A 15,471-nucleotide genomic window follows, 5' to 3' on the forward strand; every position below is an offset into this window, starting at 1 on the left:
ATGCGCACTGCCGCCATCCGGGACCGCTAGTGTGCCTAAAATAAAACATTATTAAGACATTATTCAGACTAGTTTCTGGCCGGCTGGTCACCGGGCCGGACCAGAAACCATCAGGTAAAGGGGGGGGGGGGGCTGTGCAGACGCGCTAGTGCGCGTGTCCGCTTCGGACAGGTCATTTTTCTGCCCGGCGGGAACATGCGCACTAGCCCCCCCCCTTTGGAAACCGGGGGTTGCCTCATGCCACAGCCCCCAGCCTCCTAATGGGGCGGGGAGTTTGGCTGCTCTCTAACCAATCCTGACCTGCTTGATGACGTCTGGTCACTCTCACCCCGCACCCGCAGCCACTTCCACACACTGTGCTGCCCGCTTCAGTTGATTCATCCTTGCTGCCTAGGGGCCCCCAAAAGATTTAATCCGAATGCGCCAGGTGGCATCGCTCTGTGCGCTAAGGCCGAGGGGGAGCCATTTGAATGACAGGCTGAGGAGAGATAAGAACAGCCTGCGAATATGTTTTTATTTACTGCTTTTTTCAGGGAATAATAACAGCACGCATACTCTGGTGATTGATGCACTTTAATGGAGAGAGCTGTGATCAGTCTAGTGATAATTTTGACTCCTGCTAAAGCAGCTTAGAGTGTTAATGTTCCTGATGCGAAGCACAAAGTGTAGCATGCCTATCACATATTTTTTTTGTAGATAGCTCAGTGGGTTGCTGCTTTTGCCACAGAGATCATTCTGTTTCTTGAACTTCATAGGTTACCATCCTTCGAACATAGCTCAGTGAATCATGACTGGCATCAAAGTGCTGCATGTAAACTGAAAGGCATTGTTTCAGAACATCTTTGGGTTTTTTTCTCGATCTTTCGTTATTCTATGTTTGCAAAAAATGATTCCTTTGGGTTGTAATACATTTTTATTTAAATAGACAATCCCAAACACTAATGTTTGATATCTTGAGTTTGTGGATAAGATTCCTGGACAGGCCAGTGGGCATTTTGTTGTATTAATAATGTGGCCACGGCAGGGAGGGGGGCGCGCGCGTTGGGGTTAAATGATTATGCTCCAGTTCCTAGGGATGCCCCGCCTGCTGTGATCACCATGGCAACAGAGATGAAACACCCTCTTGTTACTGCGAGTAGGACGCGCTTGCGAGCTACAGTGCGGAAATCATTTTCCGCCCCACCAGGTTCAAATGTCACCAGCCACCACTGCTCGTCGAACTTAAAAAGGCTCACAGCTCTTCATCGAACTTAACGTCGAACTTAAAAAGGCTCACAGCTCTTCATCGAACTTAACAGTCAATCGTCATCTCTTTAATGGAATCGTTTGCAGTGCTTTTCCTTCTGTGATAAGCACACGATTTTGGAGCCTTCAATTTTTTTTGGGTGACTCTAGTTTGTTATTTATTTACATTGTTACATTTAGTTACATTGTTTATTATTACTTTTGTTTTTTTCTTTCTCTCTTTTCTTCCTATGCAGATGTGTTTAGGTGGATCATACTATTGATATTAATATTAACAACATGTCGTCTGCTTCATCAAACAATGTTATGCAACCTCCTCCTTTCCTACAGGTTCCTGGCAAGCCTTTGGTTCCTTGGCACAAGTGGTTTAGGATTTTTGATAACTACCTGGAAGCTATTGATGCCACTAAATATTCAGCTTCTAGAAAAAAGGCATTATTATTTAATCATTTAGGTAGTGCGGGCCAAGATTGTTATGTTATGTTATGTTATTTATGCTTTTATATAGCGCAACGGATACTCAAAAAGAGTGTCCCGGCGCTTTGGGTAAGGGGAACTAATTCAGAATAACATAACACAGTTAAAAAGAAAACACAACACACACAGAAACAAAGAGAGACTGCTAGGGAGGCCTACTGGGTAAACAACCAAGTTTTAAGGCCTCTCCGAAAATCCAAAAGAGTAGTAGCTCCCCGAAGTAGAAGTGGGAGCGAATTCCACATCTGTGGGGCCAGCAGACTGAAAGAGCGGCCGCCCAAGCGAGCTCTCTTGACACGAGGGACAGCCGCCAGAAGCAAAGATTCAGACCGCAAAGAGCGGCCCGGCTGGTAAAAGACCAATCTCCTTTGGAGATACTTTGCTCCCACTGCGTGGAGTGCCTTATAGGCCAACATCATGGCCTTAAAAGCGATCCGTTTACGGATCGGTAACCAGTGCAGAATCCGCATTAGCCCGGAGGCGCTGGTGCGTCTGTTCAGACCATAAATGGCCCTGGCCGCCGCGTTCAGCGCAACTTGAAGCCGCTGCAGCAGGTACTCTGGTAGGCCCAGGTAAAGAATGTTGGCATAATCCAACCTGGAGCCTATCAGGGCCTGCACTGTCAGCCTCCTATGCTCCTCCGACAGAAGAGGCAGGAACCTCCGCAGCATTTTCAGAAGACCGAAGCAGGTGCCGGTCACCCCAAAGATCTGGGCTTTCATCGACAGTCCCCTGTCCATCTTAACCCCCAAGTTCTTAGCCATAGGGGAAGAGCCGGACGGAGGGAACATATCGATGGGCCACCAGGCCTGCCAGCTAGGCTCCGTATCGCACCCGAAGAAGAGTACCTCGGACTTATCGGAATTGCACTTGAGGCTGTTCAGTTGGAACCATGATGTATTTGATAATTTGCCTGTTGTTGCAGAGCCATCTGGTGCCGAAACATGGAATGTTTATAGAGAGGCTCTTGCTAGGTTGGGAAGAAATTATGTAGATGAACCTTCTGTTATGGTGGAAAGGCATGTTTTTTTCAAAAGAAAACAGATGCAAGATGAGTCAATTGAGGATTACTTGGCTGTTTTGCGTGTATTAGCATCCAAGTGTCAATTCGGCTCATACTTAGACTCTGCCTTAAGAGATCAGTTGGTTTTCAATTGTTTCAATAGGAAGATTCAAGAGCGTATTTTAACCTGTAAAAATCCATCTCGTAGTATTGAGAGATCTGTGGTTTCTTCAAAAATTTTGACATAAGATGTTTCTGGTAAACTCTAAACTATGGATTCATCTGCCAGCATAAAAGGTAATGAACCTACGGTTAGTGTTGTGTCTACTAAACCCAAAAATGCTAATGTACATGCTGATAACAAGGGGTTTTGGTACAGGTGTGCTCTAAGTACCACATGGGCAACAATCCAACTTGTCCAGCTCTTCGCAAAAGATGTAACATATGCAAGAAGATTGGACATGTTAATACAGTTTGTAGAGCTGCCAAATATAAGAAAAAAGTGAATTCACTTGAAATTGAGGAGGATGAACTCTGCCAAGCTATAAGTAATACACTATCTACTATTAAAATTAATACTTTATATAGTGACACAAAAAAGTGTAAAGGTCCTTTGTGCAACGTGTTGATTGGGGCAATTGATGTCAACGTTATGGCTGATTCGGGTTCTCCAATCACCATCTTGGATCTTAGGACCTTCGAAAAATGTTGGTCTAATGTCTTACTTAAGCCCACTGATGTCAATCCAAAGGCATTCGGTGAATTTGATATCACCATGTGTGGTTATTTTTCTGATTCTGTCAACTTTAAAGGGAGGCAAATTTTCACCAAAATATATGTGACTGTTAATGGTCCTGACACATTCGGTTGGCAGGATCAAGCAAAATTGGGTATTATGTTAAAACATACAGATCCAGTTGTTTTGGGTGAGTTAGCTCTTCTCTCTGTTTCAGAAAATGCTTCATTAACTATTGATAACCCTGTTTTATCGAAATTACTGATTAAGTATGCTTCTGTTTTCTCTGACAAGGTTGGTTTAGTTAATTGTTTTCAACACAATATTGTTCTCAAAGAGAATGCAGTTCCAGTTATTAAAAAATGCAGACCTATTCCATTATCCGCTCGTGATGACTTAAAAAAAATGCTGTCTGATTTGTGTTCTCAAGATATTATAACACCTGTGGAGTCTTCGGAGTGCGTTTCGGCCAGCGTCGTGGCTCGGAAAAGCTCTGTCGAGATTCGCCTCTGTGCTGATTTGAGGGCACTTAACCGCAATATTCTCATCGATTGCCACCGTTTGCCCAGAATTCAGGAGATGCTGGCGAATCTAGGTGGTAGTTGGTATTTTACAACTATAGACTTGAAGCCTGCCTACCACCAGATTCCCCTCGCCAAAGATTCTCAACGGTTAACTACATTTGTTACTCCGTTTGGAGTTTATGTGAACAAACGCTTGCAGTTCAGACTGGCATCCGCGGGTAGCGTGTTTCAACGCCTTATGGATCAATTATTCTAGATTAGTCCGATTGTTGGCTAGGCTGCAGGAATATAATTTCGATATTAAATATATTCCTGGAGGTAAGAATGTGAGGGCGGACTGTTTATCTCGGATTCCTTTAGAGGTTGCTGATTCAGTGTCTGAGGTTAAGGGAAATAATTTTGATGTTGTTTTTACCATTGGAGATTTGACAGAGTGTAGCAAAATTTCGGAAGATGATTGGTTGTCTGCTGATAAAAATGATCTTTGTCTTCACAGGGTTAAAAGGTTTTTGGTGCAGGGTTGGCCCTGCGATAGAAGTTTGTCCATGCAAGACAAATGTTTTGCTCAGGTTGCTGCGGATCTATCTATTGTGGATAATGTTTTGGTGAGGGAAGACAAAGTAGTTCCTCCTGAGGGGATTAGGTCAAATATCATTGCTCTTGCTCATGAAGGGCATTTAGGAACATCAAGCACTGTCACGAAAATTAAGGATATGTATTGGTGGCCTGGCATTGATGGACAGGTTAAGGATTTTGTGAATAAGTGTCCAGAATGTCTGTGTTCTGATAAGCATTGGAGCTTATCTACTTCACCTTTATGTCCTGTTGAGTGGCCCTCTGGTCCATGGCAGAAGTTAGGGCTGGATTTTTCTGGCCCTTTTAATCTGCTCAGTACTGAGAATAGATATTTGATCGTAGTAATTGATTTTTTTTTTTAGTGGCTTTATTTTTCATTTGTGAGGAGGCCTGATTTTAGTTCGGTTGTTACATTTCTGCAACGGTTATTCATAATAGAGGGTCTTCCTGTTGAAATTGTGACAGACAATGGGACTCACTTTGTTTCAAGTGAGTTTGAGAGTTTCTTGTGTGACATTTCTGTTAAACATGTGTTGTTACCTTTGTACAGTCCCTCTTTAAATGGTTTAGTGGAGAGAGCTAACCGTTTGCTGAAGGAAGGGGTACAAACTGCCGTTTCTAATAATTTGGATGTGTGCGAGTATCTTTGCCAGAAAGTATGGAGTTACAACACAACACCACACTCAACCAATAATATCTCTCCTTATTTTCATTGACAATCATTGACAAATTTGTCTGGGAAGGTTTGGGGGGTAGGTTGGAAGAGTTGCAACCCACCAGTGTTATTCCTGAAGGGCATTGTGGTGAAAAGTTACCTGTTATTGGGTGTATCGAAACGGAAATGTTTTTCTTGAATAGAAGAACCATAGCAAAATTGTTTGTAGTGAATAAGGGCAGATTTCTTTTGGGCTGGAAGGAACAGAGAGCTCTCAACATTGTCTTAAATCCTAATCATCCCCAGTAAGTATTATTAACCTCGCCGAGTAATTCTACTATATGGTGCAACAAGTTTCCTGAATTGTTCTCGAAAAAGTTGGGTTGTCTGAGGAAATTTAAACATAGGATAATTTTGAAAGAAGGTGCCGTTCCCAAGGTGCATAAGGTTAGGAACGTTCCTATCATTTTGAGGGATAAACTGAAAGAAGAGTTACACAGGCTTTGTAAGGAGGGTGTAATAGAGCCTATTGAGGCATCAGAATGGTTAAGTCCGATTGTTTTGGCCAGAAAATCCAATGGAAATATTAGGATGTGTATCAACCTGAGGGATGTGAATGAGAATATTTGGATAGATCACCATCCTCTTCCCCGCATCAATGAGATGTTAGCTACTGGATGTATCCAATGCATACCACCAAATTTTGTTACATGAGGACTCTAAGCACATTACATCTTTTATCACTCCAGAGGGTGCCTTCCAGTTTGTACGCATGCCTTTCGGTTTGGCTTCAGCCTCGGCTGTCTTCCAAAGGGTCATGCAGTCTGTTTTAGCTGGTTTAGCGAATGTAGTGGTGTTTCAGGATGACGTTTGGGTTTGGGGTTGTGACGTATCCAAACATGACATCAATTTGGAAAATGTTCTCAAAAGATTGTCTGAGGCTGGTCTCACCATTGCTTTGGAGAAATGCAAATTTGGTGTGGGTGAGGTCGAGTATTTAGGTCACACGCTATCGCGTGAGTGTGTCAAACCTGAACGGAATCTGGTGGATGCTATTGAGAATGCACCGGCTCCTAGGGATAGAGACCAATTAAGTTCGTTTCTTGCTCTCGCGGAGTATTATTCAAAATTTGTGCATCATTTCTCTGACAAGGTACATGAGTTAAGGAAACTTATGAAGAATGGTGCCAGATTTGAGTGGTCTGAGGTTTGTCAACTAAATTTTGATGCTATTAAAAGTTGTATTGCTAATGCTGTCACCTTGAAACCTTTCGATCCTTTCGATCACACGGTTATTTCCACTGATGCCAGTAATTATGGTTTGGGTGCCGTTTTAATTCAGATTAACAAAGGGGTTGAAAGGGTGGTTGCTTTTGCTTCCCGCACTTTAAAGGGGGCATAGCATACATATTCTACCATCGAAAAAGAGGCTTTGGCATGCTGGTGGGGTGTGCAACATTTTTGTTCCTTTGTGTGGGGAACTTCTTTTCAGTTACGCACTGACCATAAACCTCTGGTGGATCTTTTCTCTACGAGGGGTGCGAGTAAAGCCACTCCAAGAATTGCCAAGTGGTTGTACCGTCTGCAGGAATACATTTTTGAGATAAAGTACATTCCAGGTGCGAAGAATGTTAATGCTGACTGTGTTTCAAGACTGCCTTTAGATCACATTCAGGAGGATGATGATGATGAATGGATGGTGGCTGAGGTTAAGGATGTGTGCAGTGCTATTAGTCAAGAGGATTGGAAAAAGGCTCTTGTTGAGGTTGAGAATTTGAGCAAAGTGATGGTTGGTTTGAGAGATGAGAGCGGGTGGTGTTCTCACAAGGATTTAATGTCTTTCAAATTAATATGGTCTGAATTGAATGTTATGGATGATTTTCTTAGACGAGGGAGCAGGTTGGTTGTGCCGGTGAGTATTAGAGAAAGATTGTTGAACATTTTGCACGAGGGACATGGAGGTATGTCTGCGATGAAGAGGAGGTGTAGGGAGGCCAGGCATGGACATTCAGATTGAGCGTCATGTTTGTGATTGTATTGCATGTGCCTGTAGTGACAAGACACATTCTTCCCAGGAAACCACAATTGTTGCTTCACCTTTGCTTAAGGGTCCTTGGTATAGACTGACCATAGACATTTGTGGACCTTTTGACATTTTGAATGTTTCTGAGAAATTTGCCATATTCATGGTAGATTATTTCTCAAAATGGCCGGAAGTTGCTTTCGTCAAAGAAGTTAAGTCGGACAGTGTGATATCTTTCTGTGAAGATATTTTCAGAAGGGAGGGGTGTCCAGCAGAAATAGTCACCGATAATGGGCCCCAATTTATCTCTGAAGAGTTCAAGACTTTCCTTGTGAAATGGGGAATCAAACACATTACAACACCTGTCTATCATCCAAGGGGCAATGGCCTTGTAGAACTCTTCAACAGGGTGTTGGTTGAGTGTGTCCAATTGGCATGTATGAATGGCGAATCCTGGAGGCAGCATGTCAAGGACATCTTATGTTCGTATTGTACTACTCCTCATTCGGTTACAAAAGAAACACCATTTTCTTTACTCAAAGGAAGAATACCGTGTTCTGTTGCAGTACCAGCGTGGATGAACAGATCTGGTAAACATGATGTGAACCTGGATGGAGTATAAGATAGGGTGGAAAGGTACCAAAAGGATTATTGCCATCGCCACAATAAGAACATTGTTAAGGCAAGACGTGTGTTCTCTCAAGGGATGTTTGTGCGTGTGTTCGTGGGAGACAGTTCCAGAAAGGGTAGTTCAAAAAGATCTTCTCCAAAAAAAGTTGTCTTTGTTAGAGGCAACAGTGTAAAACTTACGGATGGTAATTGGTGGAATTCTAGGAAAGTTTCACCTTGTTCAAACACTGAGCTCACTGCGTTTTTTAAATCTCAGCAGGGAGTTGGTAATACCATTTCAGATACAAGCTACAATGGTAACGCTATTTCAGGCTCAAGCAACAAGTTGATTCCTCCTGCCAGGAGTAGTTCTGCACGTCCACATGTGATGCCGAAAAAACATGATGATTACATTTGTTCTTGAAGTTCTTAGTTATTGCATTCTGTTTTTTTAAAGAAGGAAAATGTGTTATATTCTTCCCTGTGTTGCATTTATCTATGTTTACTTATGTATTGCCTTGGAACACTCATGCTTCGTTGATTAATCCTGCTTGGTTGAAAAATAAATTAGGTGACGTAAGCTCTAGTTTGGATGTACACAAAATCCGAAGACAGGTTGAACATAAGCAAGCAGCATATAAAATACATTTTGATTTAAGGAACCATGTTAAAGTAACTTCTTTGTTTCCGGGGGACTGGGTAATTATAAAAAAAAACTATTAGAGTTACTAAAGGAGAATCTAAATTTTCAGTCCCTGCCAAAGTTCTTAGGGTTCCAAGGATGGCTGGAATGTTACAAGATCGTGGTTGGTGGAATCGTAATGCTGTTGTTAAAGTTATGGTTGAACAAGCTAGAATTATTTGCGAAAGATCCATTAATCAAGCTGATTCCAATTGGTTTGATTTAGGAGTTCTTGCTCAGAAGAATGACATTGGGCATCACATTTCTTCTCATTCTGGTGTGAATGTTGGGGATGGCGATTCTAATAATGCTATTCATAGTAGTGTTGAAAATGTTCAAAATACTGCTGGGGATTCTGGGGATCATGTACCAATCAGATGCAGTTCTCGCATTAGGAATCCTATCCGGTCCGATGACTTTGTTTATTATTGAATCCTGTATATTATTATTATTTTTTTTGTGTTTGTTTTGGTATTATAGGGTGGGGGTGTGTAGAGAGTGCTTTTATTCTAATGTGTGTGTAGACCTTTATGGAAGGTATGTGTCTTTGTATTCTTTATTCTGGAATGTTAAACATGCATCTTTTAGATTACAGCCTGCACTTGATGTGACCAGTCTGCACTTGATGTGACCAGTCGTGGGTTCTTTGTATGGAATAAATCCTTCTTCATTTTATACCTGAACTCTGGATTCATCATTTATTTTTAAGAGAGGATTGAACTTCCTATAGAAATGTACATATAACCATAGGTAAAATATAACACAAACTATGGAAGGAACATTCCATGATATAAATGCATGCATGCCCCATCCCCTTATCTTGGGGAAGAACAAAATTGAGAGGGCATGACGGGGACACTCACAGCCCCCACAACCTGCACTTAAAAACTGAAACGGAGCACTAACCGCTCCCTCAAACCTCCCCGAAAATGGGTACACTATGTTATGTTATGTTATAGGGGTATTTGTTAAGCGCACAGCTACTCCGAGGAGTGTCCCGGTGCTGTCTTGACCCCAGAACAGAATACGTGAAGAAACAACCAGCAATAGCTAACTAATCTGTACTACTGTTGAAAAAGCCAGGTCTTTAAGCTTTGCCTAAAGCTGAGGAGATCATGTTCTTGTCTAAGGGAAAAAGGGAGACTATTCCATAATTTTTCCGCTACTACTTGAAAGAAGCGACCTCCTTTGCAGGAATGGCGAAACTTAGGCAAAATTGTCAGCTGCTGAGATGATGATAGCAGCGTTCTAAGCGGTTTGTAGGGCTGAATTTTGTTCCTAATGTATGGGACTCCAATGTTATTTTGGGCCTTAAAAGTTACGACCAGGGATTTAAAAAAGACCCTTCGCCTCACTGGTAACCAGTGCAAGGATCTAAGGTGGGGAGACATGTGTGACCTGGGGCCGACCATAAGCACGGACCTAGCTGCCGCATTTTGAACTACCTGCAAGTGGTTCAATAAATAGTCCGGTAGGCCCAGGTACAACACATTTACGTAGTCTAACCTTGATATGATCAGGGCCTGGACCACGGTTTTCCTGTGAGAAATAGGAAGCAGAGGTAGAAAATTCCTATTCATTCTTAAAAGCCTGAAGCAGGGGACAGCAACCGATTGAACCTGGGACTTCATAGTCATGTCGGAGTCCAACTTTACTCCTAGATTTTTTGCGGTGTAGACTGGTCTCTCATGTGGAGATAGATTTTTAGGCCACTATTGACGCCATTCGTCGCCTGGAGTGTGACAGAAAAAGATAATTTCTGACTTGTCAGAGTTGCAGAGCAATTGATTTTCCCTAAACCAGTCAAACACCTTGGTTAGGCAGACATTGACTTCATTACCGGTAAGCACCACATCCTTCTCACAGGTGAATAGCAATTGCATGTCATCTGCATACTATATAATTTTTGCCCTGTATTGTTCAGCTAAAGGAGCAAGCGGGGCCATATATATATATTAAACAGGGTCAGACTTAAGACGGAACCCTGTGGGACCCCAATATTCAGTGGGGGAATGAGGGCTGAGAAAGGAGGAGCCCAGACTGTTTGCCGGTGGTTATCAAAGAAGGAAGTAAACCATCTGAGCACCGTGCCCCCAATGCCACTCTCCCTCAAACTGTGAAGGAGGCGATCATGTGGCATGGTGTCAAAGGCTGCTGACAGATCTAATTTTTGATCCCGTATTTTAAAACTCTAGAACAAATTGATTATAAAGCAGCCTATGGAAGGGTGTTAGGTTTAAACGATGATGAATTAACCTTCCGGGTTGAATCGTTTCTGAAAGCTGCAGTGCGCACTCGTAACTCTATGCAACTATGTTAAAATCTATGCACTCTATTCCATGCACTTTATTGTATGTTTTTAGTCGATCATTTTAATGATTGTTTAACCATGAATTGTGTACTATATTGTTGGAGGCCCATATTTATTCTGATGTATGCTTGTTAACTTGTACTTTTATGTTGTTTTTATCCGAATAAAGTTCTATAAAATAAAAAAATAAAAAGATCTAATGGTATCAGCACAGCCTTTCCTCCTCTGTCTAGGGTGGTTTTAACCATCTCTGAGACTTCCAATAGAGCGGTTTCAGTACTGAAGTTTACTCTAAAACTTGACTGACTCGGGTGAAGTACCTGGCTGATCTCAACAAAATCTGTGATGATGGTATTCACATATTTCTCCAAAACCTTGGAGAAATAAGGTAGAAGCGATATGGGTCGATAATTGCTGGCTACCAAGAGATCAGCTAATGGTTTATATGCATTTGAAAATTGAACGGGGGAACTAACCGCTCCCACAACCTCCCCGTAAATGGGTACACGCTATACAAATGAAAACTTGAATTGAGCACACACCGCTGATACAACAACTGACCTCCCATGGAAGGGTTCACCGTAGGGTAAATATCACCGTAGGGTAAATGTCACCCTAGAAAACAGAATTGGGGCATTGACTGGCCCCACAACCTCTCCATTGCAGGGTACACCATAGAGAACATTACATTGGAGCATTGACTGGCCCCACAACCTCCCCGTTGTAGGGTACACCATAGAGAAAACTAAATTGGAGCATTGACTGGCCCCACAACCTCCCCATTGTAGGTTACACCGTAGAGATAACTAAATTGGAGCATTGACTGGCTCCACAACCTCCCCATTGTAGGGTACACCATAGAGAAAACTAAATTGGAGCTTTGACCGGCCTTACAACCTCCACATTGGAGGGTACGCCATAGGGTATGCGTCACCCTAGAAAACTAAATTGGGGCATCCACCGCCCCCAAAACCTCTCCGTAAATGGGTACACACTGCTCTTGTAAGCTGATTTCGGGCACTGACGGCCCCCTCAACTTCCCCGTGACAGGGTAGCCCACCCCCATGACCACCCCATAAATGGGTACACATTGCAAAATAAACTGCATAGGGGGTGCCCCTACAACTGTTATGGACCCTAAAAACAAAACATGACCATAAGAACACACACACTGAAACAGGACATGGATTACGATAACTAGCTCTGGGCAGAGCACTACGCTACGCTCGCGTAGTTTGCGAAGTTTGCGCTACTTCGCACTACGTGAACTGCACGTAGCACAGTGCAAACACGCTAATATTTGTGGACTTATTTGTATAAACATGCTTTTCGACTACACCCTGCAGGGGCCTCACCGTTACCTGTGCTTATCAGATTAAACCTTTGTTTGACATGTAATCATGCTACGAAAAGACCCCAAAACCCACAATTAGAGAACATGAAAGAATAAATGGTGGCTTAAACAAAAATTGTAATAATACAACATGTTATACAAGGAACATTGAAACTGGAACTAAGGAATCAAAGGACCAAAGATACGAAATCCAAACTTGAAGGTAATTTAACGCCCTGGTTAGCCCCACCAGTGTCTTCCCCATCTTGACAGCATGTCTGGGGCGTTTATTTTTCCTTCCAAATATTTACTGATGTGTAATTTCCAATTTGACACCTTGCTTAGAGCTTATGACCTTTCAACAGCGTTTGGCTTTTCAACAGCGTTTGGCTTTTCAACATGTATTGGTCAACAGCGTTTAACTTTTCAAAAAGTATTGGGACTTTCAACAATGATCGAGAGATTTGTGCAGCCACCTGCCCAAGATTTCATACCACTTAATTTTTGGAGTATTACCAGTTTCAATTCAACTTGTTTTAGTTGGCTGCACGTGATTCAAGAAATTGGCAGTGACCTTTAGACATTATTTGGCACCACTTTTATCTTTCCCAAAATTTCACAAATAGAAGATCCATAGACCAGGTGTACAAACAAGGTCACTTTATTCAGGCTTGGTTCAACCTCCCAGCTGCTCAGCCTGCATCCACCGACTGACACTCCACACATAAACAAACACCCAAACATTCTATCACGTCAGTAGAGAAAAATCGTACATCTACAACTTTCAGCCATTTGTGGGCCATACCACTAGTATATTCATTTTGTCTTGTATTGTCCTCGGGTTATTTGTTTCATGGTATTGTCTAAACTAATTATTTCATTAATGTGTCAAATGTGTATGTATTGTTGGTTTATATGTCATGTTTATGCTCTATCATGTTTGTTTATGTCCAAAAACAAATTTTTCAATTTTATATGAAAAAAATGTTATTTTAACCTATGTTTGTAGTACACTGAGTCTATGTTGTTATTATCATTCCATGTATAAGACTTGATTCACAAATAGTCCCTAGTTGCCTAGGAATGTTACTTTATTAAGCCTTGTATCACATAGACCACAAATCGTAGGTTCTGAGATCAAATTGTTGCCAAAATAGAAGATCCATAGACCAGGTGTACAAAAAACAAGGTCACTTTATTCAGGCTTGGTTCCAGGATAGATGAGTAGGAGAAGATGAATAGATAAAGCGTAGCCCCCCAGGAAAAGCCTCCCTGCTGCTCAGCCTGCACCCACCAACGGACACTCAACACATAAACAAACACCCAAGCATTCTATGACGTCATCACACATTCCAGTATTCATCCTGGCTGAGCAGTAGGGAAGAGACAACTACAGAAGAGGAAAGACAATAAGTAGTTTATGACACTGTACAGCAGCACTGCTGCTGTACAGCATGGCTGAAAGTTAAATTACAAAAAAGATTTATTACACAGGTAGTGTTGGCACCATACTAGTGCTTTTTTGTCATGGCAGCTGAGTGGGGGCAGGGCAAAGCAACAACAACAGGATGGAGGGAGGGATTGGTAGATGCTTGATTTTTTTTAAAGCGCTGTGATGCAGCCAGCACTTGCCATGTCCTAGCACTTTTTTACATTGCGGCAGAATGGGGTGGGGGCAGCATAGACAACTTAAGGAGGGCAAATAACAACACGGAAGAAGCAAGCAACAATACAAGGGTTAAGGAGGGGCAAACAACCACACAGGGGGCAGGAGGGGGCAAGCAACACACAGCGGCAGGAGGGCCACTCAAAAACAGGGCGGAAGCAAGTATCAACCCAAAGAGTGGTAGGGGGTATGCATAAATATGGCCAGAGAGGGGAGGGGACCAACAACACAGACAATAGGAGGAGAGCAAGTGACAACATGTAGGGCATGATGCTGCAAGCAACAATTCTGAGAGTTGGTGGGGGCAAGCATCAACACAGAGCTGGTTGGGGCAAACATCAACATGGCCCCAACATGGAGAGTGTGTGGGGGCAAGCAGTAACATGAAAAATCAGGACATTTTGCAAAAATAGAAGAAGGACTGTAATTTTACATCAACCTAGGAGCACAGAATGCTAGTGCTCATCAACATACAAATGCAGAGGAGGCATTAAGGAGATAAATAAAATGCAATTTTTAAACCCAGTATCATACCTGTTAATTATATTGTTTTGGATAACAGCTGCTTACTGGTCCTGCTTTGGAACACATAAAAACATGCTCCCACTGTTTTCAGTTGACCCTCTCTGAAAACCGGGGCATGAGCTAAATTTGCCAAAATCATCCAGGACAGTTGGTGATAACTGGGACTATTCCAACAAATCTAGAATGCCTGGTGACCCTACAGAAGGGACAAGTTACTACACTGATGGCGGGTGGGGGTAAGCAACTACGACTGCAAGTAGAGGCAGTAGGGGGCTATCGACAACACTGAGACCAGGAAGCAGCAAGCAACAACTTTGACAGCGAGTGGGGAAACATGGGCGCTTGAGGATGGATAGAAGCATACAGGTGAGGGAGCGATATGGAGAGTGGGGCACATGAGGGAAACAGTTTGCAAAATCATGCACTTTCACAGAGTGCTTTAATAAAAAGAAATAAGTACCTCTCAAAACGCGAGCAGTGGAAGCACACAAGTATTTGAGCCATGCTATAGGGAAGGGTCAAACAGAAGAGGAGGATGTGAAGGCTGCCCACATTAACAAATCTGAAGCTATCAAATAAGAGTGATGATGAAGTCAACCAGTATCAAGCAATGGGAAGGCTCTAAGGGGCATATTACCAACCAATAGAGATAATTTTTGTCTCTAACTTGTTTAGAGACAAAAATTATCGCCGCACATCGGCGATTTTTATCGCAGATAAACCTTGCTATTAGCAAGGTTTATCGCAAATGTGATAAAAAACGGCCGCAATGCATGAATATCGCTGAAAAGTCAGCGATATTCATGCATTATCGAGCAAATGCTCTTAGCCATGTTATCCACCTCCCATTGGATAACATGGCTAAGAACTGCTCCTGGGCAAGTGTTAGCTTTTGGAGATATTCGCGCTTAGCGCGAATATCTCCAAAAGTTGGTAATAGGAGATAGCGATGTTAGCGACTGTTTTCAGTCGCTAACATCTTGGCACGCCCACTTTGCATGTCATTAGTGATAAATATCACTGACATGCAAAGCGGGGCCCAAGATGGTCACTATCTCCTATTAGCTGTCGCTAACTGGCGTTAGCGACAGCTTGGTAATAGGGAG

Source organism: Lissotriton helveticus, chromosome 5_1 (assembly GCF_964261635.1).
Source record: "Lissotriton helveticus chromosome 5_1, aLisHel1.1, whole genome shotgun sequence".
In the NCBI taxonomy this organism is placed as follows: Eukaryota; Metazoa; Chordata; class Amphibia; order Caudata; family Salamandridae; genus Lissotriton; species Lissotriton helveticus.